Below are 23,683 nucleotides of genomic sequence, written 5' to 3' on the forward strand. Positions count from 1 at the left end.
TCTGAATGCTATGTACAGTCAATAGTGATATTCTCTAATTGAGTATTAATTCTCATTGTGCTGAGCTGGAAAAACCATCCTCCTCCTCACCCATGCTACAGTCTGACATTATGGTCATGAGAAGAAATGTTTTTACATTTTTAGTTTCTATAACCGGGTCTCTAAGAATGTTATTCTTTTATTTGCCTGCTGTGTTTCAGCACCTTCTTTTTTAGGGTAATGACAGTTTATTCCTTAAGGGCAAGGCTCAAACACAATGTGAGAGACAACACACTCTGAAGCACTCAACCTCTTCTCTTCCCTTTGACTGTCCAGATTAGGTACTGGATGCCACTCTTTCAGAAAAAATATGTCTTACCTTTAAGCTTAATATGTTTATAATAATTCAGCCATGATAGCGAAGAGAGTCTTAAAGTTTAAGAACTTAGTAAACAAGTGTGACATGGTCTAAACTATCTTGATAGATGATTTATCTATAAGGTAGATAAGGCTTAGTGTTGTTATAAAGTTATTCATAATAAAATCTCCTTCCTCAATAGAAACTGCCCTGAGAGATCAGTAGGCCAATGGGTACCCAGAGTGTCACAGTATCTTTGACACAATCTCCAAGCAGTGTGAACACAATAGTGTCTCCCAGGCCAAATAATTCAAAGTGATTCCTGACACATACTGCTTTACTTCGGGCCCTTTGACTTTGCCAGGCTGACCACCAAAGTTTATTCTAGAGGCTAAAATTCAGTCATTAGCAATCACCCACAGGGGATGCACAGGCATCTCTGAGGGGCTTGGCAGGAGAAGACTACTCCATAGGGATGGTCAATACTGTACTACGACTAAACTTTCTATAAGACAGGGTCTAATTTTATTAGTTAATTCTGAGACACAGAGAAGGATAGATGAAAGAATGCCAAAGAAAGGCATGATTCAGAAAGAGAGTCTGAGGAATAAAGGAATATGCTGCAGAGCATTTGGTAACTTCAGAGTAAAAGTGGAGCTGGGAACAGAGTCAGGAGAGAGACAGAGGGAGCTCTGTGGAGAGATGATACATCAGAGTGTCACAAAGTTCCAATTCTCCATGATGCTTTCTGGCACCACAGAGGAGAATGACTGCCCTCCTTCCTTCCTTCCCTGTGGCTTTACACTAACTCTTATCACCAGAGATAAGCTGAGTGTTTAGTTATTTTAGATGACATGAATCAAACACAGCAAACTTAAATTTTTCTTAGGGCCAGTCAACCTCATTACATCTACAGTTGGTCTTCCCAAGTGCTACCCTGGGTTCTCATTAAAATGACCCATCACTGGACGTGGTGCATGCCTGTACTCCCAGTCACTCAGGAGGCTGAGGCAGAAGGATAACACGTTCAAGATCAGCCTGAGAAACTTGATGAAACCCAATTCTAAAATAAAAAGGTCTGGGTATATAGCTCAGTGATAGTATCCCAGAGTTGAATCCTCAGTATCAAAACAACCAACCAACCAACAAATAAATAAATAAAACAACAATAACAGCTAAAAAAACAACCCTGTGTGGCCAAATTTCCCTATCTCTGTGTCCTAATATAGATGATCCTCAAATTGCAATGGGATTATATTCTGATACATCCATGGTAAACTGAAAATATCATTGTTTAAAATGCACTTAATTTGTTTAATGACATCATACCCAACCTAGCCTGCCTTAAACATGTTCAGAACACTTATATCAGGCTATTGTTGGACAACATGCATGAGAGCATCATATTGTATATTGCTAGTGTGGTAAAAGATCAAAATTCAAAGTATAGTTTATGCTAAATGCATATCATTTTCACACTACTGGATTAAAAGACATAAATCGAACCATTGTAAATGGGGGAGAATATAGTAATAATAGCTGCCATGTATTCATCAAGGCTTTGTTTTTAACAGATATCATTTCCAATCCTTATACTGACTTGAGAGTCTTATTCACTGAACTGACAAATACTTCATTTTGAAATTGATAGCCCCATTTAAAAAGTAGATTAAAGTTCAAAATAACCTTGGTTTAATCCAAGGTCACACAGCTAATGATTTTTAGAGCTGGCATTAAAACCAAGCATTATTTATCTCCAAAGATCCATCCACTAAACCCAGGTACAAAGATGACAGTTTTTTTTTCCCCAAAATACAAAGATGACAGATTTTATCATTCAACTAGTATGTTCTGAACAACTATAAGCTTTCTACAAAGGGATTTCCACTGGGTCTATTATTTGTTACATAAGGTTTGGAAGTACATCACCTAAGAAGGAACAATAAGATTTGGAGGCTTTACCTTGGAAATACTAAATTTCTAAGCTAGTGCACAGAAAGAGGGGAGAAGAGATTTTGTCCACTGAGTAGGACAGAAGACAAGTGGCGGGGACTGGGGAGGTAAATAGGACAAATGGGAGCATATGTTAAAGGCCATCAAGTGCTGACAACTTCTTTGATTAAATGCAGAAAGTGATAGAGTTATTTTATTCCAAACTAGGAAGGAGAAAACTGATAATTATAACATAGGGATGGTCTGGGGAGAGGAACAGCAACTGCCAAATTAATTCATTTGCTCAGGGAATAAGGGACCACTGGTGGGTTCCGAGCTCTAAGGAGGGATGCTATATTGCAAACAGACAATTTTAAGGTGTAGAGTTGAAGACTTGGAGACTTTAAGAATAACCCCACTCATCCTTTAATACTGTTTCATAAATCTCTCTGGTCTTCCCTTCCAGCCTTCCCTGGGTGATCTAGTATGATACAAATGCACTGAGTCTCTTTTCTGACCTGTTTCTGAATTGTTAACACTGGAATGCTCAAATTAAGCCAGTGACACAGAAAGAATATTCTCAAAACCAGACTCAAAAAGTAAAGCTAAATTTCTCATTGTTTTCTTCTCTTTCTTTCAGAACTCTGGAATACGTACTAAATAATAACTATGCAAGAAATTACCAGCACGAGTCAGCCTTATTACAGATGAACAGTTCATCACTAATGTATTTAACTCAAGTTCTTCGAGTTCTAATGAATTAACTGCACTTAAGTGGCCTGTAGCTGAGAACTTGTTGGGGGAAAATGGCTTGGATACAAATCCCATCTGTAATCACCCTTTGAAAACACTTAATACTTATGCAATATTTAAATCAAGGATTATTTTCAATTCCCCTGTCAAACATCTTAAAGGAATATAAACAACTTATGGCTTTCTAATATGTGGCAATATGTAATGCATGCAGATGACCATTAGGGATAAATACAAATTAACATGTATGGGCTCTTAAATTGGGATCCATTTCCCCTTTAGGCTATGAATGCTGTAGTCCTATGCAGCTTAATTACTTTGCCTGAGAAATTTCTAGCTGATGACTGTATCTACAGGACACAGAATCACATTGTAGATCAGCTCCAAATCCTGTGAAGTCAAACAATCATTATTTGATTTATCCATTGTTTGGAGAAAGGAGACATATGTGTCTAAATTGATTCTTTGGAGTTAATATCCAAAGTATCATAAGATCATTTAATGTGCAGTTCATCATGCAGTGATTTGAACAGCATTTTTGAGACTCATGTCACTTCACTGAAGAAGATCCTATAAATAAACACTGCTAAAAGCACTTTGCTTATGAGCTGCTATATTGGAAATGTCTAGAGCGAGCCAGAAACTCTCTAAGAAACCACAGCAGCTTCCTTTGGTCAGCAAGCACAGATATAGAGTTATTACTTGTACTATTCTGTTTTAAGAGGGCTCAGCCAGGCTGTACTTGAGCATGAAAGGACTCACTGTCAATAACTCTGAAGTGTTAATGAGACATAGAAACATAGATGCTATTCAAAACTGGCCAGGACCTTAACAGAACATTTTACCATTTTAATTTCAGTGTGTTAAAAGAGGTGTCTGGAAAATGGATGTAGTCCAGAGAGGAAAACAAGAGAAATGATTAAAGGGTAGGGAAAATAACAGTTTGTAGAAAAGTCTAAAGGGATTTGGATTTTTCTATTCTAAAGAAAATTGGAGCTATATTGTTCTTTAAAAGTCATTTTCCGTTTAGTGAAAAACTATTCTAAAGTTAAATTGAGAATTAGTACTTGGAGATAGCACTATATATATACACACATGCATATATATGCATATGTATTTATATATAGATATAGAACAAGGGAGATGTGTTCTCTAGTCTAAAACTTTGTAAAGGCAGGAAAATGCCACTAATGGTGGTAAAGATGTATTTTCCCCAATTGTACTCTGAAAATCACTGATCTCAGAGGCAGGACTAGCGATTACTGAGTCATTTCCACAATTAATGTTTGGTCTTATTTTGGACAAGCTGTCTCTCCCCAGATACTTATTCCTATTTCCTACCAGAGTCTTATTAGCCATGACAATTTTTTCCTAATCCTATCTCAGGAATTTTTCTTTTACTACTAGTTCTTCATTTACTTAATATATTGTATTTAAATCACCTCATGTACCTTTATAAAGTATGATCCTTTGAAATTCTGCCTATCTACTTTTGCTCAGTCCAAATCATACATATCTGAACACCAAACTCCTGCATTTTACAAACTGCAGACAAAAGTAGTACTTTTAACTTGTTGGTCCACTAAATCTCCTTTCTGCCTACTCTTACCATAGAGATAGATACACAGGCTATGAAAGTATTAGTGATTAATTCTGACTACCCTACATTAATTGAATTCTCACCTAGGTAAAGGTCTTTGACAAAGCCATTATAATGTGATTAGTCAAATAACTTTTATAAGTGGAAAGAGAAGGATTTGATTTATCTCTGATTCAAAGATGCATCAAGATCACTCTGAATAAAAATATCCATCTGTGTCCACATATATAACATTTGTTGAATGAATGAATGGGCTGTGATTTTAAAATAGTGTCTTTAATACACAAATTACTCTCAAGCAATATGCATGATGAAATGTTCATATTGGCTATTGTCCTGATTTTTACTTTTTCTGTGTGACTCCCCAGACTATTTTGACTCCAATAAAGATTGTTTTTAACATAATAAAGATTAATAAAGATTGTTTTAATTGATGATCAACTCCATCTTTCTTCTTCCCATAACCATGAGCCACATCAGAAAATATAATGGATACCATTGAAAAATCACTGTATATCAGGAGCTCAAGCATGATTCTTTAAATAATGAATCAAAGACTCCACTATATTCCTATAGCCTATTGAATCACCACATACTTTAAAGTGCTCTGTGGTGTGTTTAACAAATGTTTATCCATGCCCGAATGTATAATTACTAATTTAGTCTGAAACCCCACTTAGTAATTTCAGAAGGTTCTGCATTCTGGTTCCAAAGTAAACTTTTAGAAGAAAACTGAAATACTAAGTGATTTTTATGTGAGTAGAATTGATATGAATCCATACATTATTAAATGTTCTTATACTTCAACAGTTAATGTTTTCTTCCTTCATGGCTATTCATTTTTGTAGTAAAGCCAACAGACATTAAGACTTTTCTTGCTTGTTTATAATGAAAGCCATTGATACAATCAAAGAAAATAGAAGATGTTTATATACAGACCTACTTGGTGTCCTGGAATATCCAATGATTACCCTGTGGGGAGGAATTCACAATGCAAAAGAACCTTTACTATCACTGCTGGCTGGTAAGGCAACCTCTCCCACACTGGCTGGAAAGATAATTTATTTTAGGGGAGAAGGTGCATGCCTGAAGCCATCATGAAATTATATGCGTCTGTCAAAGCAGCCACTGAGCTGAATCTCTCCTCCCTTTCCCTTGTCCCTGTCTTCCCTCTTCTTCTTTTCCATTCTTCGTCTCAGCTTCTTCCATAAACTTCACATCTTTTACCCTCTCTTAGCCGCTTTCTTTCCTGAGGTGTTGATTGTCAGCAGCTTCAGTTCCTCCAGCTGGACGCACCTGTTCCTTTTGTTTCTGCTCATGCAGACAAGTTGACTAAGGAGGAGTAGGAGTGATGAGAAGTATGACTGAGATCCGTCCCATTGTTCTATATCTATCTACTGCACAGCTTGCTTCTCATGCTCTAATCTACAGTCTTAATTGAGAAACCATCTCATATTTGTTCCTGTGAATAAAAGTTTTATAGAAAAATGAAGTATTGGAAAAGTTTTCTTAGTAGAATTTTACACAAGATTTATGAGCACATTTCAATCTGTTAACATAAGGTGGTCTATTTAATATACCTAATTAGTTCTCTATTACTGCATAACCGCTTACGTTTATTACCTCACAGTGTCCATAGATCAAGAACTGGGGCATGGGTTAACTGGGTCCTGTGCTCAAGATCTTATAAATCTGCAATCAAGGTGTCAGTCAGGATTGGAGTCTTGTTGTGGCATGAGATCCTTTTCGGAACTCATGTGGTGGTTGGAAGAATTCATTCCTGTGTTATAGAAATAGGCCCTCAGTTCCTCAAAGCTATCTCCTCTACTGAAAATTCAAAACATGGCTTCTGTGTCCTTAAAGGGTACAGGAGAGCATTTCTCTGACTTCACCCATCTCTGACCTTTAGACCCTCTTTTAATGCTTCACCTAACAACATCAGGCTCAATCCAGAATAGGCCCATTATTATACTTTAAACTAATTAAGTAACAATTATATATGCAAAATCCTTCACCTATATCACATAACAACAATGGATTTATAGGCATGATATCCTATCACTTATATATTCTGTTGGTTAGAAGCAAGTTAAAGGTCCAAGCTACAGCTTAGGAGGAGAATTCTACAAGGGTGTGTACCACTAGGGTTATTTGGCAACCACAGCTTAAAATCAATGAGTTCAATAATCTCCCTCCTCTTTGCTAGCCATCCTGGTAGTAACTACTCTTTCCCCTAAGATACAGCAATTAATTCTGTAATAGGCGGGTTGGGTTCTTTGTCTTGCCAATTCAAAGAAAGATTTCCAAGGACAAGCAGAGGGTAGAGAAGTAAGATTTATTTAAAGCATAGAAAAAAGGCTCCAATAGAACAGGAGGGGTCCCATGGGAGGGTGCTGTTGGCTATTCTTTGCCTGAGGGTTTTTAAAGACATACCTAATGGCCTAGCACAGGTGATAGGTGGAGACTTTGTTAATGAGGGATGCTAGTCTGGACTAATTAAACTCTTCAAGCTCTGAGTTTAATGAGCCAATCAGAGGTGTGTAAATTCAATCCCTTATTTATGTAATTAAGAGAATGGGTCCAACTTTGTGCTTTTGCACATCTGTCAGGGAGAAGCCACCCTTCATGTAAGGGTAGATTTTTGTGGGTGGCCGTTGCAACAGGTAAAGGTAACTAAGGAAGAGCCATCATGGTTGCAGCTATCAGGGGTAGCAACCGGATATTCTCATGGCCCACTGTCTCCTTTCAGAATGTCATGGTGCCTTTTCCTCTTTCCCTATTCTGAGGACCTTAACCTATCTGCCTTGGAGAGTCATTTATTTAACTCTAAAAATTTTCTTCAAGTACCACTTTAGCTATACACTTTCCTTCTCCTAATCCTCATCATCAACCAGAAAAAAGAACTATTTCAAATCAGAAACCTTACATGCAAATCCCTGCTTTCTGATCTCAGACTCTTGTCCATCATGTTCCTCATGCCTTCACTCTATCCATAACTACTCTTTAACTTCAGAGAGGCAAAGGTTCTTCAAGGGTTCCATTTTCTTCCAGATTATCAGCCACCTCTTGGTTCTCTCATTTCCCTAACTAGAATCCAATCCCTGGATATTACCTCAATCTTGCTCTCACCAATACCTTTAATTACTTTAGCCCTAGTATTTCCATTGTTTCTTTCCCTCATTACCCAGCCTTATTCTTTTCAACCTCTAGGCTGCTTAAGATTGGTGAAGATAAATCAATCAAACAGGTCTTTTAATGTCCCTACAAACACATAGTAGTCAAAGTTCTCAACTACCTTAAATCTTTAACTTTTCTGCCTGAGAATATGTATAGCTCAGTTGGTAGAATGCTTGCCTAACATGAGAAAGGCCAAGTTTGATAATCAGCACTACAAAAAAAGTTTTGACTTTTATTACTCTCTCCTACACCCTTCAGAGGCTCCATGTATTTGATATCCTATTCAAGTATCCTACCCAATTCCCATAATTCAATGGTGTTATTGGGAAGTGATGGAAACTTTAAGGGTGATGCCTATATGAAGAAAGTAGATCATTTAAGAAAAGATCCTATATGTCACATAGAAAAGGTAAAGTCACAAATAGTCTGATTACCCTCTACAAAATGTGTCCTAACTGAACTTATTACCTGCCACATCCTTCAAGATAGTAATTATCCTGTTTTTCTTCAATACTGTCCCTTTCTCTTTTTCTTTCTTCCTTCCTTTCTTTCTCTCTTTTCTTTTCCCTTTCTTCCTTCCTTCCCTCCCTCCTCCTTCCCTCTTTCTCTTTTTCTTTCTTTCTTTACTTTCTTTGAACACTTTATTGAATGAAGATACTGCATCTCACTTCCATCTTCATCTTGTCTCCCCATACTTACTATTATGGTAATACTACATATAAACTCAGACAGGAAGAACTAAACTTGGAGATAAAACCACAAAACTAATTGTGTGCACAATATTTTAACATGAACAAAGTGATGATTTGTATTTTCCTACACTTCTATAAGCTACCTGAGGACAAATACTTGGTTATTGATTTTTGTTTTTGAGAGCATCTAGTACATTTTTGCATGTGATAAATGTTCAATAAATGTTTGGTTCCATTATAGTTAGTATTTCTATCAGTATTTGTCTTTTTGGTGGGGGTAGGGACTGGGGATTGAACTCAGATGCACTTTACCACTGAGCCACATCCCTAGCCCTATTTTGTATTTTATTTAGAGACAGGGTCTCACTGAGTTGTTTAGCACCTCTTTTTGACATTGGCTTTGAACTTGTGATCCTTCTGCTTCAGCCTCCCAAGCCACTGAGATTAGAGGCATGTGCTACCACTCCTGGCTTATATTTGTCTTTATTTATTGATTGATGAATATATACATATACATGCATATCTATATATCTTTATTTATTATTGTATTTGTTTTTATTTATTTATGTGTTCTATTTGACGCTGTAAGGTTTGCATCTGGAAAATGTCCAAGAGATTCATGCACTGAAATCTTGAGACCAAATGCAGGAATGTTCAGAGGTGGGGCTTTGGGAATATGATTAGATCATGAGGACTGTAACCTCATCACTGTATTAATCCACTGATGGATTCATAATTGGATGGCATTATTGGGAGGTCATGGAAACTCTAGGAGGTGGGGCCTAGGTGGAGGAAACATCAATGTAGGCATGCTTCTAGCCCCTTCCTCACTTTCTCCCTCTGTTTTCCAACTGCCATGAGGCAAGCAGCTCTGTTCTGTTATATGTTCCATGCTGTGATGTTCTGCCTCCCCACAAGGCCAACCAATCATGGAATGAAATCTCTAAAACCATGAGTCAAAATAAATCCTTCCTCACTTTAGTTGTTTTTATCATGTATTGTTACTGTGGCAGAAAACTGACTAACACAACAGCCCCCACAAATAGAAGGTAAGTTCCACGAAGAAAGGAAGACTTTCTACCTGTTACTGCTATATCATTAGTTCATTGTTAAATGTGTGACATTTAACAGATAGTTGTTAAATGAATATATAAAACTGAAATAGTAGGTGCTTAATCAATTTAAAAATACATTTTGGGACCTGTGTAGGTTAAAAGTGAGGAAAACTCAAGTTAATTTTCTTTCAACTAAGCTTCTTTTTCCCATTTACAGAGAAGAAAATTCTGTTCAAGGAGAGTATACTGTAGGGCTTGAAAAACATCCATCAGAGTAGTTCTACAGGCATTAGTATTTCTCTCTGGCTTTTTTTTTAATCTAATGCAGCATTAAAAAAAAAAAAAAAAAAAAAAACATGTCTTGTTGAATGATACAAAGCATTATCCAAAGCACAGGGGGGTGTCTGAGAAGGTAGGTTTAGTAGCATTGTAATATGATTACATTGTTTTGAAATTCATTACTTTTTCATCTGAATGAATATGAAACCCAGAATATTAATACAATGAAGACTGGCAGTTGATGACCCTACAGAAGCTGCTCCAAGTTGCTGATAAAACAAGGACAGTGGTACTTCTAAATCTCAGAGTTGTTTGTAGGTGTCTTATTTTTAATCAAGATTTGTAAGTAATGGTGCATGAGCTGTTCTCTGGCCATTGTTATTCAACACCATCACCTACTATTGTCTGCAATCTTAAATGGGCTGTCTCATCAATCAAACCTCCCCTTCCCATATTCACAGTACCTGGAGAATCAACAAAGCATGTAAAATCAGCACTTTACTTGGTCCTTGAGAAGGTACTCCTTTAGACATGATGAGAGCCCCTTCCTTCTCCACAGCTCCTCAGACAATTTATAGCCCATTCTGCACTTGACTTTTACAAATACCATCTTCAGATATAACAAGACCCCCTAGGGTTGAAGGGTGAAAAGGGGTTCTGAGGAATGCCATTTCCTTTTTTGATGCCTTGGTGCCTGAGTGCCACGTGAAAGATTTAATACCAACTCTATTCCTCTGATGCATATGACAATATAATATCCTCTAACTGCATCTGTTATGTCTTTGTACAAAGAGGAAAAATATTCTTTGCAGCAGGACTACAAAATTACACACATTACAACTGAATATTCAGGTATGAAAATAGATGTTCTTATTTGCTGGGGAAAAAAAGCAACTGGAAATTGTTTTTGTTTTTGTTTCATGTTTCACATAACATGGGGCTGAAGGAGAAGGACTTAGTAATTTTACAGGTGTCTTAAAATACATAGCTCATGGATATTTGATAGGAATATTTCAGCATAGTGACACAAAAGTTACTTCAAGTAAACAATGGATAAATCCATGTTACCTCACTTTCAGTAGTATTACAGAAAAGTTAAAGGCTGATGAATAGCTTTCTCCCCCTTTTAACAGCATCTATTTTTCTTTTTACCACTTTTGGCCATCCAAAGTTGACTAGAGCTGTAATCCATCTATGTACTATTTACTTTAAGTGAATTTTGTAAGTATGTGAAACATCTGGCTTCCTATCTGTCCAAATATGACCATTTGCATGTAAGGGTAGGACATATGCCATTTGCAAGCTGTCAGGCACTATGTGGTCACTAAGTAAATTTAAACTAAGTGCAATAAAAATGGCTATCAATTGTTAAAGAGTAAAATAATTTATTAAGTATCTGCCTATCTTCCATTGTGATATGACTCATTTCTCTTATCCTTACTTCCAAAGAATAATCATTTTCAATAACCAATAATGTCACAAACCAACCTGATAATTGGTGAGGGAACATACAAACATTTCTTTCTTCTTTTTTTGGTAAATAGGATGCTGCCATGTTCATAAGACATGCCTTTCCTCCCTGTGGAAATACCCTTGCTCAATTTTTGTTGTGGAAAGGCAAGTATCAGCTTTTGTGTCTATATGCCCAATGTGGAATTTTATCCTTCTAAAACAGACTAACCCATCTGGGAATGGAGCTTACACTTTTAGTCTCACAAAATGTTCAGAACCAACAAATCCAGTTTAGGGCAACATCCCCAACATGCTCTTTTTCTTTGCCCACTAAGGCACTAAGCATTCTGCATTATCATGTTTATCTTGGGCTTAATAAAGTATCAGGACAGACTAAGTGACAAATGCAAAATGTAAAAAATTTCTCAAGTAATAATTAAAATCATGGTTTTCAGTCTGTATGTGTAAGAATACCAAGTAATAGTCTCAGAAAAATAGAGGATAATGACTACATTCATCTTTAGATCTTTCCTCATGATTTTGTCCATAAGTAGTGATTAAGTATAACAAATTAAGAAGATACACACTTACAATATAAATTTTGCATTATTATTCAGTCCACTTTAGAACTCTGGAAAATTCAGTGGTATCCCTACAATTATCATCGTCAAACTGTGATACCTAAAAGGAAATGTTACATCATTTTGTAAAATCCTTTCATGTCTTCTCTTGACCTCAAAAGGAAAAGTATGACCTCATGTGGTGGTGCACACCTATCATCCCAGAGATTTGAGAGGCTGAGCGAACAGGAGCACAAGCTCAAGGCCAGCCTCAGGAACCTAGTGAGACCATGCTTCAAAGTGAAAAATAAAAAGAACTGGGGATGTGGCTTAGTGGTAAAGTATCCTTGGTTTCCTCTCTCATTACCAATCAATCAATAAATAAATATAAAAAGTAAAAGTATATGTTTTGTATTCTGTGTAAAATCTTTCAAATACACATTTCTATCTAAATCCACCTCTCTACTGTTGACTGTATTGCTCCAAGAAATAAGTAATAAGAATGATGTTGAGACCTCAAGTTTTCATGTCTTCCACTATGGTCTGGCCCAGACAAATCAATACAGTAAACTCAGTGCCCCAGCATCAGTATATCCTTGGTGCTTTCTCTTCTCCCAGAATCTTACTTCTGACATTTTTCCCCGTCATTTTGTTCACTTGTCTTATAACAAAATCCTCACATCAGCTGTCAATTTGCCACACTGACAAGAAAGTAATAATGACACATTTTTATAGCCAGGGAAATTAGAGACAATCAAGGCCCTCATTTTAAGCTCGTTATTAAAGTCTAGAGAGCCAATGCCAGTTAGTAACCAAGTCAAGATTAGAAAACTGGGTCCCCTAACCCCAATACCAACATGGTATCAGGGACCATGTAGTCATGTTTAAGCAAGTGTAACAGCAAATTAAATGTCCTACTAATTCTATTATGTCAAAATCATTTATTTATTTAGCTTTGTTTTAGTCTAGAATGAATATATGTATATATATATATATATATATATATATATATATCACGTGTGCATTTGTCTTCAGAATATTCTACCAATTTCTACTAATAAATCTGAACTGCCCATCAGCTGTTCCACTTTTTCAGTCAACATATATTGAATGCCTATTGGAATGTGTACTAGGTACTGAACATAAATAACATATACTTCACACTCTGAGAGAGATTTGAAGAAAAGAGAGCAGGAAGTGCTGTAGTTTGTGTTTCAAAGTAAAGAGTACAGAATTGAAATAATCAATGTCTACTTCATTGTCTTTTTTTCCTTAATAGAAAATATGTGATCTTATGTTCAGTTGGAGTTAGGTAAGATGCACCTGGAGATTTAAGGAAAGAGGAGAATTTGTTTTGAAGAATGAGAAAAAATGCATTAGACATTATGGGGAAATCAAAGAATTATGAAGAAAAATTGATGTTTTAGTTTTGCTTTCAAACCTGGAACAGTACAAGAGGAAAAGAACTTTATCATTGTGACATCTATTATACTACTCTAAGTCCAAGTATATGATTGTATAACAAAGGTTTTTTTTAAATATTCATTCCAATTAGTTATACAAGATAGTAGAATGCATTTTGACACATTATACACAAATGAAGCACAACTTCTCATTTTTCTGGCTGAACATGGTGCAGAGTCACACCGGTAGTGTAATCATACATGTTTGTCTCATTCCAGTGTCCTTCCCATCTCCACATCCCTTCCCTCCTCTCGCTCCCCTCTGCACAATCCAAAGTTCCTTCATTCTTCCCTGCCAGCCCTCCATCCCATTATGTATCAGCATCCACTTATCAGAGAAAACATTCGGTCCTTGGTTTTTTGGGTTTGGCTTATTTTGCTTAGCATGATTTTATCCAGCTCCATCCATTTACCTGCAAATGCCATAATTTCATTCTTCACAAAGGAGTTTTTAAAAAGCTTGTGAGAGTTCATTGAAATGCTTAGTCATTAGTTAGTTATTTAGATCATAAGCAGATAAGCGAGAAAATGAAATTTAGAAGATTTGTCAGAAGTATAAGAAAAAAGGATTCAAGGGTTTTATATAAATCAATAAGACCTTCAAGGAAAAATTCAGAAAGAATTAGAAAAGAGTGTGATATAAAGATAGGTAATTGTGGTCTAAGAGAGGAGGATATTAGAAGTTTGAGATGATGACAAATTATGGCTTTGAGAATCACTCACTGAGCTGGAATAATGGTGAAATACATTTCAGAAAATATGAGAAACTGTACAATAGGGCATGAATAGGACATTAATGTGACCTGGACATATCCTCAAAACAATAGAAACACAATGAGGGACCCACCAGTAGGTGGATGTTGGCTAGAAGAATAAGAAAGCAGATTTATTATTTATTTGAATAATACATTGTTATAGTATGGATGTGAGGTGTCGCCCAAAAGCTCATGTGTGAGACAGTACAAGAAGTTTTAGAGGATAAATGGTTGGGTTATGAGAGTCTTAACTCAATGAGTGAATTAATTACCTAATGGCATTAACTGGTAACTGAAGATCAGTAGGGTATGATTGGAGGAGATGGGCATTAGGTCATAACTTTGGAGTATATATTTTATAACTGGTGAGTGGAGTTTCTGTCTCTCTGCTTCCTGATCATCATGTGAGCTGCTTTTTTCTGCCACATGATGTTTAGCCACATCTTGAGCTCTGAGAAAGAGAGAGCTGTCTATGGATAGAGACCTCTGAAACTGTGAGCCCCCCAAAAAACTTCTCCTCCTCTAAAGTTGTTCTTCTCAGGTCTTTTAGTTAGAGCAGTGAAAAAGCTGACTAATACAGAGGTACTGTCCTAAACACTGAAATATGTGCTAAGCAATAGCTTATACTTTATAAATAAACAAGTAAATACATGAACAAAATATTTGAAGGTAGTGATAACTGATATAAAAAGAAAGGAAAGTAATGAAGTGAAGAGTGGCTGGGTGAAGGACACACCAGTAAAGGAATAACTTAAAGAGGTGGCATTTGGGCTGAGACACTAGAAGGAGCTAGACTTGCTGAGATCCTGGGAAAACATTCTAGGCAGAGCTTAAATATGTATAAAATCTCTGAGATAGGGATGAGTTGATATGCTTAAGAAAAAGACAAGCCACCTGGCTGAAATGCAATGAATGAAGCAGAGACTGATAGGAGGTAAGGTTAAAGAAGAAGTGAATGTCTGATATCTGGGGCATTATTGTGCATAAAAAGGATCCTAGGTGCCATTCTAGGTACAACAAGAAATTGACTTCTAGTGGATGCAATTAACTTTACTAGTGGTAAAGATTATCAAATAGAAGTCATAATCTCAAAATGACATACAAGAATCAAAAGAATGCTCTGCCTTCAACTGTTTCCATGATATTAAGTCAGAGAAAGTAGGAAGATATGGGGAGACACAGGATTAACAATCAATTTGTTTCTCTATAACCTTCTTTGATATAGACAGCATTGAAATAATCGGTGAGATATCAAGGTAATAAATGAAGACAACAAACCAAATTAAAAGTCAGAATCAAGACTTTATTTACTGCATAAGTATGCAGTAAATACAAAAATTAATTAATTAATTAATTAAAAGAGGAACAAAAGTGCCAGATTCCCAGTGTTCATTTCTCTTACAGAACAGCACTGTGTGAGGATGAAGAGATACATCACATACAAGGAAAATGATCTCATTGCTAAGGAGCCCCAAATAAACTACGGACTCGAGAGAGAATTTCCAAGAGTGGAAAGGTACAGAGTAAAGTGCCTTAGCCAAGGGCCTGGAGAAGGAGACCTTCACATGGAAGCCTGTGGGCTAGGAATATGGATGCTACGTTTAAGCATAGCTGGGCCAAAGCAGGGGATGGTTTTGGGGTTTCTCACTGAATGCCAATCTCTGCAGAAAACTAGAATGCACTGGCTGTAGGGAGGGTAGCTCCCACTATGGGGCCTGAAGGCAAAGCTTGGTGAGGCCTGAAAAAACAGACAGAGGATTTTGACTGAAGCAGCAATTGTCAGGGATAAATCTACTGTTTAATGAAAATGGAATGGTAGAAGGACTATTCTGGAGGAAAGCCTGAGACATGAGAATGTGAAGAAAGGAAGTAAATATCCAGTGATTATGTTAGTATGATGGTATCTCTGAAATGTACTCTTCCTGGAAATAAAAGAAAGACTGTTTGTACCAAAGAGGTCAGCTGAGTATAAGACCCAAACTTTCAGTGACCCCAATACATTTCTTATTAAGAAGGAATTTTTCATTTTTGATTCTTTGTCATTAGAACATTTGATGAAAAGTGCTCAATTAAATGAATTAATGAATTATGATTTTGGCCTCTGTAATACTTCTCTATGGAGCCTTTAAAATGATGTTAGCAGAGTTACCAAATCAGGCAGGCACGTAAAGTAAGTGTGTCAATCAGTCAGGTGTAAAACATGAGGATAGGAAAAGGAGCACCCATGACCTACCTAAAGGCAAATGAAAACAGCAATAAAAACCTACTATTCTAACAGAGGAAGGTAGACTTGTGTACCTTTTCTGTTTGACGTTTGTCATTATAGAAATTTCTTGAAAGATAATTTCTAAACACAGCAGAAAAATAAGAACTAAAATAAAATCTTATCATACACTTAGGTTTTCCTCTATTCTTCAATTACTAATTCATTCATTCCTTCATTCAAATACGTTTTGTGTCAGCTTTAGGTCAAGTACCATTCTAAAGACTGGAAAGGCCACTATATAGAATCTAGACAAAAATTTCTGCTCTTACAGACGTTATATTTTAGAGATATAAGAGATAATTAGCAGAAATAATTAATAGAACATGCTAGATGGTGATATGAATAATAGATGAATAAACCATGAAAGAATAGAAATGGGAAAGTTTATTAGGTAAAATAAGAGTTTTCCATCTTATATAAAGTGGACTAAGGAAACCTCATTGAGAAGATGAATTCAGAGAAAAGACCAGAGTTTAGGGGGCAAGCTATGATATTATCCAGTGTACCAGGGAGGGAATGGCCAGTGCAAAGCCTTGAAGATGGAAATGAGTGGCATGTCTGGGCAACAGTAAGAATGCTCTAGTAATAGAAGCTGAATGAATGAAGGGTGGAGAAGCAGGACAATCAAATAGAGCCAGGAGGGGACTAGGTCATGTATGGCTTTGCATGATCTTGTAAGCATTCTAGCTTTTAACATAAAACAGCTGAGAAGCTCCCTACAAGGTTTTGAGAAAATTTGATGAGATCTGACCTGTTTTAATTCTTTGGTATTAGACCAGTTCATGGAAAATGCTTAATTCAATTAAATGAATTTATGAATTATGATTTAATGAAACAGTGAATTATGAATTAGGATTATTGTAGTTTGGTATGATGATTTGTGGGCACACAAGTAGTAGCAGAGAGACTGATTATGATGCTATTAAAATAACTCATGCAAAAGATCAGTTGTTTGGACAGTGGTAGAGGTAATAGGAACTAGTTATATGGAAATGCTTTGAGGGTGTAACTGACTTGCTGATAAACTGGATACCGACTGTAAATAAAGGAGAGGAGTCAAAAACAATGTCAAGCCCTCCTCCCCTTTTTTTGTACATTATATATTTTAACATACATGTGGTCTTCTGTAACAGGATGTTTCTGTAGTGATGTGGCCTTGTCTCTGGACTTCAGCAGCAAAAGCCCATAGACAATACTATTTATTGTGACTTAAGATCATTTTATCTCAAAGAGTACTGAACATATTCTTAACTAGCAAACCAAAGTTTACTGTTTTCAATTGATTTTCTATTGCTAATTGGAAGTCCAATTGTTGTCACTTTGATATTTTTATGATGTAATTCTTACTAAAAATTTACAAATTTCTGGATGTTTCCATATCTGTAAGGTAAGTTCATTTTCCATAATAGTAACATGTACTGAGCATAGAAGAGAACATATATAAACTTTGTCTCTTAATCCTTAACCCAATCATGCTCCCTCAAAATGAACAACATGCTACTTTTAAGGACATAGATTTTGCTTTAGTATTTGCACACAAAAACAATACCTTTATGGTTTAAGATTTAAATTATTACTATCTTTCCTTTTTGGAATACTACTAATAAGAGGATAGTAGAAAATGTGCTGAGGTAAAAAACAATTCTCAGTAAAAAGTCAGATCTGGAGTCTAGTGAGGATTGACCCTGCACAGATGATGTCTCATTATGAGTCAAATATGCAAAAAAGGAAAAAATATTAAGAAATAGATAACTTTGAGTTTTGTGCATAATGAGAGATAGTAGTTTATTTTTATTTTGGTGCATATGGATTTTAAGTTCCAGCACCATTTGTTGAAGAGGCTATCTTTTCTTCAATGTATGTTTTTGACACTTTTGTCTAGTATTGACACTTTTGTCTGTATTTATGTGGGTTTATCTCTGTGTCCTCTATTTTGTACCTCTGGTCTACAGGTCTATTTTGGTGTCAATACCATGCAGGTTTTGTTACTATAATTTTGTAGTATAGTTTAAGGTTTGGTATTGTGATGCCTCCTGCTTCACTCTTTTTGCTAAGGATTGCTTTGGCTATTCTGGGTCTTTTATTTTTCCAGATGAATTTCATGATTGCTTTTTCTATTTCTACAGGAATGATGCTGATATTTTTCTTGGAATCACATTAAATCTGTAGAGCGCTTTGGGTAGTATGGCCATTTTGACAATATTAATTTTGCCTATCCAAGAGCATGGGAGATCTTTCCATTTTCTATGGTCTTTTTAAATTTCTTTCTTTAGTGTTGTGTAGTTTTCATTATAGAAGTTTTTCACCATTTTTGTTAATTTGATTCCCAAGTATTTTTTTGAGGCTATTGAGGAGTAGTTTTCCTAATTTCTCTTTCAGAGGATAAATCCCTGATCCATAGAAATGCTTTTGATTTATGGGTATTGATTTTATATCCTGCTATTTTGATGAATTCATTAATTAATTCTAGAATTTTTCAGGTAGAGTTTTTTGGACACTATAATATAAAATCATGTCATCATCAAATAATGATAGTTTGAGTTCTTCTTTTCCTATTTGTATCCCTTCATTTTCTTTTGTCTAATTGCTCTGGCTAGAGTTTTAAGGACTATGTTGAGTAGAAATGGAGAAAGAGGGCATCCCTGTCTTGTTCCAGTTTTGAGAAGAAATGCTTCCAATTTTTCTCCATTTAAAATGATGTTGGCCTTGGGTTTAGCATAGCTAGTTTTTACAATGTTAAGATATGTTCTTACTTATCCCTAGTTTTTCTAGTGTTTTATACATGTAAGGGTGCTGTATTTTGTCAAATGTTTTCTCTGTATCAATTGATATAATCATATGGTTCTTATCTTTAAGTCTATTGATGTGATAGTTATATTTATTAATTTCCATATGTTGAACCAACCTTGCATCCCTGGAATAAACCCAACTTGATAATTGTGCACTGTGGACCTAGGAATTAGCCCAAAGACCCTGTGCCTAACAGAGAAAAAGGAGGCCCAAATCTTTATCACATCAAAGTTGGCCCTGAGTTACTTAACAAGACTCCTAAAGCACAGAAATAAAATAAAGAATTAATAAATGGGATGGACTCAAAACTATAAAGTTTATTCTTAAAAAAAAAAAAAAAAACAATCAATGAGGTGAAGAGAGAGCCTACATTTAGGGAGCAGATTTTGACCACAGGCTCATCAGAGCATTAATCTCCAGAATATATAAAGAATTCAAAAAAACTTAACAGCAGAAAAACAAACAACCCAATTAGTAAATGGGCTAAGGAGCTGAACAGACACTTCTAAAAAAGATATACATTCTATCAACAAATATATGAAAAAATGTTCAACATCTCTAGTAACTAGAGAAATGCAAAATAAGACTACTCTAAGATTTCATTTCACGCCAGTCAGAATGGCAGTTATCAAGAATACAGACAATATAACTGTTGGCGGGGATGTGGGGGAAAAGGCACACTCATACATTGCTGGTGGGACTGCAAATTGGCACAACCAATCTGGAAATCAGTATGGAGATTCCCTAGAAAACTTGGAATGGAACCACCGTTCAACCCAGCTATCCCACTCCTTGGTCTATACACAAAGGACTTAAAATCAGCATACTATAGTAGTGTAGCCACTTCAATGTTCATAGCAGTTCAATTCACAATAGCTAAACTGTGGAAGCAACCTAGATGCCCTTTAATTGATGAATGGATAAAGAAACTGTGGTATGTATACACAATGGAATATTACTCAGCCTTAAAGAAGAATGAAATTATGGCTTATGCCAGTAAATGGATGGAGCTGTAAAATATCAGCTAAGCAAAATAAGCCAATCCCAGAGAACCACAGGGTGAATATTATCTCTGATATGCAAATACTAAGCCACAATAAAGGGGGGCTGCTTTAGACAGAGGGGAGTGAAGGGAGAAGAGGGGTATGGGTTTAGGAAGAATAATAGAATGAATTGGACATTATTACCCTATGTGCATATATGATTTCATGACCAGTATGATTCTACATCACATACAAACCAAAGAATGAGAGGTTATACTCCATTTATGAATCATGTGTCAAAATGCATTCTATTCTCATGCATAACTAATTAGAAAAAATTAGAAAAAGTAAAACAAAGAAAAAACTGACTATATATTTATATTATTTTATTCTCAGTCACAAAAGGGGGAAAAAGGAAGATAAGTAACCACAATCCTGATCTTCCACATGAGCACTGCATTGAAATGAATAGGTATTGGTCTTGGTTGAATGTGGCATATGTGCAAAAAGTGATATATATCTTGACACACCACGTCCTTCAATCCTCAGATTGAGAAATGTGTCCCAAGTCCTAGGAGGCTTCACAGCAACTGAGAGATTCCAGGACTGGGATGTGTCCCACTCGTCCTTGAAGCCACAATGTCCTTGCTTGAGGCCAGGACTGCTTGCCCACAGGGCTGCAAATCTGGGTGCAGTGGGTGGTCCTGCCTGCATGAGGAGCCTGGGAGACTCTGAAGGCCAGGTTTTCCCAGTCCTTCCACACCTAGTGATTCACTGACCATGGCCCTGATGAGTTGGGGGTTGGACAGGCAGAGTGGTTGTCAGTCCCTGCAGAGTAAGAGATTGAACCTCTCCAGTGGCATCTCCATCAGGGACACAGTGGGCAGCCCCCTCTGAGTCACACACCCTGGTGCCAGCAGCACCTGCAGCCTCTGCGTCTGGATAAAGGAGATATGGAGCCTCAGCCTGGCAGCAGGAGGAGCAGCTATGGAGTGGTGATGGATTCCCTGGGAGAGTGTTCTGGGGCCTGCTTAAATGAAATACGTGGATTGTCCCATCCTCTTGTCTCCACTTGTGAGCTCACACAGTAGCAGCCTCTGCAGAGCTCCCCTCAGTGTGTCTGGTTTCTTCCTATGTCATCTGCCAAAAAAGTGAGCCGGGCACTTTAGAACATGGGCACCCATTTGTCTTACTCTGCATCCAGCCCCTGAATCTCACACTTCCCCACTTCCTCTCAGTATCCTTTCATCTCCTTCTTCCAGTAAACTGGATTCTGATGCAGGAGGTTCTCATTCTCCCCTCATCTCCCTACAATGGTTGGGTGCACACACTCATCCCAGACGAAACACTCCTGAACTATCCAGACCTCGCTGTGCCCTGTTATCCAGATGTTGACGGTGAGGAAGAGAAGGTGATGCTGCTGCACATCCTGAACCTGCAGAAAGTGGGTGCACTGCCCTCCTTACACCTGGCAGATGAGAGAAAAATTTTGTCTCCTGGCTCCAGGTTGTGCCTGTGGGAGTTCCACCCCCCCACCCCACGCCCTGTCCTCCTGCCTTCTGCCATGTGCAGACACAGCAAGAATGCCCTCAGCAGTCCAATGCTCAGCACCTGGATCTGGGACTCTATGGTCTCCAGGGCTGTGAGAAAGGAATTTCTCTTCCTCTTAGATAACCATCCCCAGGTAATTCGTTGCAGAGCAGAAAGAGTCTAGACAGAAATAAACACTAATCCCAAATAAGATCTCCTAGGCTTCTTGCCTAAGAGGTCATCACCAATCAGAGCCCAAGGCTAGATGTTTGGGTAACAAGGGGAGAATGAGCTCATCTCCTGGCAAAGGTCAACTTTCCATAGAGAGCTAGAAAAGGTGGTAACGTAGCACACTCAAAGGTCATGGAATCAGATCTCTTGACACAGGTCATTAAGATATGAAAACTATAAAGAGACCTGCATTCAGACATATATTTTTGGATTCAAAACTCCCTCCCCAGGTTCAAAAGCAGCAGTGTCCTCCAGCTCTTACAGAGACCTGCTCCCTTGGTGTCCTACCTTCAGTGTGTGACTGTCTAGTGGGTCATGCCATTCACTGCTGAAGACAAAGATACTCTCCAGGATCCAATCATACAAAACAGAAACAAACACCAGGTGGCTACAGAGTGGCTCTGCCATTGCTCCTACTGCTGAGTCAATGCGGGGCCACACAGCATCTTCTTGCTCTGACTTCTGTGTTGTCAGGCCCTCTGTTGGGCACAGAGTCAGGACAGGGATGGGCCACCGCCCAACAATGGCAGCCACCTCTAGGACTCTAGGCTTCCCGATCCTTCCTGCTGATTAGGAGGAAAAGCCAGCCAAAAGAACCCACCAAAGACTGGTCAGCGGCCCAGGAGCCCAATAGGGAACTGAGAACAGGCACTTAGGATCACCTGGCCAATTGTAACCAGGCACATTTCCCTTAGGGGCTATATAGATCCCTAGAACCACACCACTGCTGCTGCAGATGCTTCCACCTCTGCTAAATAAACTGATCTCTGGACAACCTGGTGTGCTCCCTCACTTTCGGACTTTGAATGGTTGGGGTCTTTCACTCTCCCTGGGTTCTGTGCATCAGAAGCCTTCCACAAGATAGTGTAATCAGAACAAAGGCTCTTCCACTTGGAGTTTCAGGAATCTATGCCTCTAATTTCAAAGCTCTTCAGCGAGATCCACAGGATGTTCTATATGAACGTAGAGTAAATGTCAGTACATGAGTGTGGCTGAAGATTTCTCAGGCAGCAGTGTATGGACACAGGGCTGGAGTGGTTGGAGGTGGTAGAAAAACACTCAGAGATAGAGTTGCTGCTGGGACATGATCTATGGTGGACAAAGAAATATAAAGGCATGGATCAGTAGGGCATGAAGTGGAGCCTTGGCTTCTCTAGCTAAAGCCCTGCTAATCAACGTGGGATGGTGAATTTACCAATGGGTTAAAACAAAATAAACGCACTATACAATTCAACGGCAGTATCTTACCACTCCTCCTGCCCATTGTGGAGTCCTGTCAACTCCCCACTGTTCTCTCTCAATATTGTATGATCATTTGGCTTCCTTGTATCTCCATGTGCTTCTAGAGAGCTTTAAAATTCTTTTTTTTTTTTTGAAGTATGCTGATTTATTTTTTAATTAATTAATTAATTTTAATTAGGTGTATATGACAGCAGAATGCATTGTGATTCATTGTACACAATTGCAGCACAACTTTTCATTTTTCTGGTTGTACATGATGCACCATTTGTGCATTCATACATGGACCTAGGGTAATGATGTCCATCTCATCCCACCGTCTTTCCTGCCTCCATTTCCCCCTCCCCAATCCTCCCTCCCTTTGCCCCATCAAAATTCCTCCATCCACCCCCCTTCTCCAATTATGGATCAGCATCCACTTATCAGAGAGAACATTCAGCCTTTGATTTGAAATAGCTGCAGAGTCCTGCGCTTTCCTTGCCGGCTTGGCGGCTTGGCGGCTGAGTGGCCGACCAGCCAGTAGGGGGCGCACTGTCCGCCGTGGTCCCTCCAATTGCCCGCTTCCGCTAACGGAAGCCTGGAGAGCTGG

At 37.7% G+C, this 23,683-nt stretch overlaps 2 long non-coding RNA genes across 2 annotated transcripts; one reads left to right on the top strand and one right to left on the bottom strand.

The window, feature by feature from the left end:
- LOC124106242 (uncharacterized) lies at positions 1–23,682 on the bottom strand. The gene is made up of 2 exons (XR_006856033.2): positions 22,144–23,682; positions 1–21,234 (listed from the first exon to the last, which is right to left on the bottom strand). It is a non-coding gene; the product is annotated as an uncharacterized LOC124106242 (long non-coding RNA).
- On the top strand, positions 9,020–16,144 carry LOC124106246 (uncharacterized). The gene is made up of 2 exons (XR_006856036.2): positions 9,020–12,173; positions 15,460–16,144. It is a non-coding gene; the product is annotated as an uncharacterized LOC124106246 (long non-coding RNA).
- Position 23,683: the final 1 nt, after the last annotated feature.

This window comes from Marmota monax, unplaced genomic scaffold, assembly GCF_021218885.2.
Source record: "Marmota monax isolate L192 unplaced genomic scaffold, Marmota_monax_Labrador192_F-V1.1 WCK01_AAM20220418_F8-fsc01481, whole genome shotgun sequence".
Classification (NCBI taxonomy): domain Eukaryota; kingdom Metazoa; phylum Chordata; class Mammalia; order Rodentia; family Sciuridae; genus Marmota; species Marmota monax.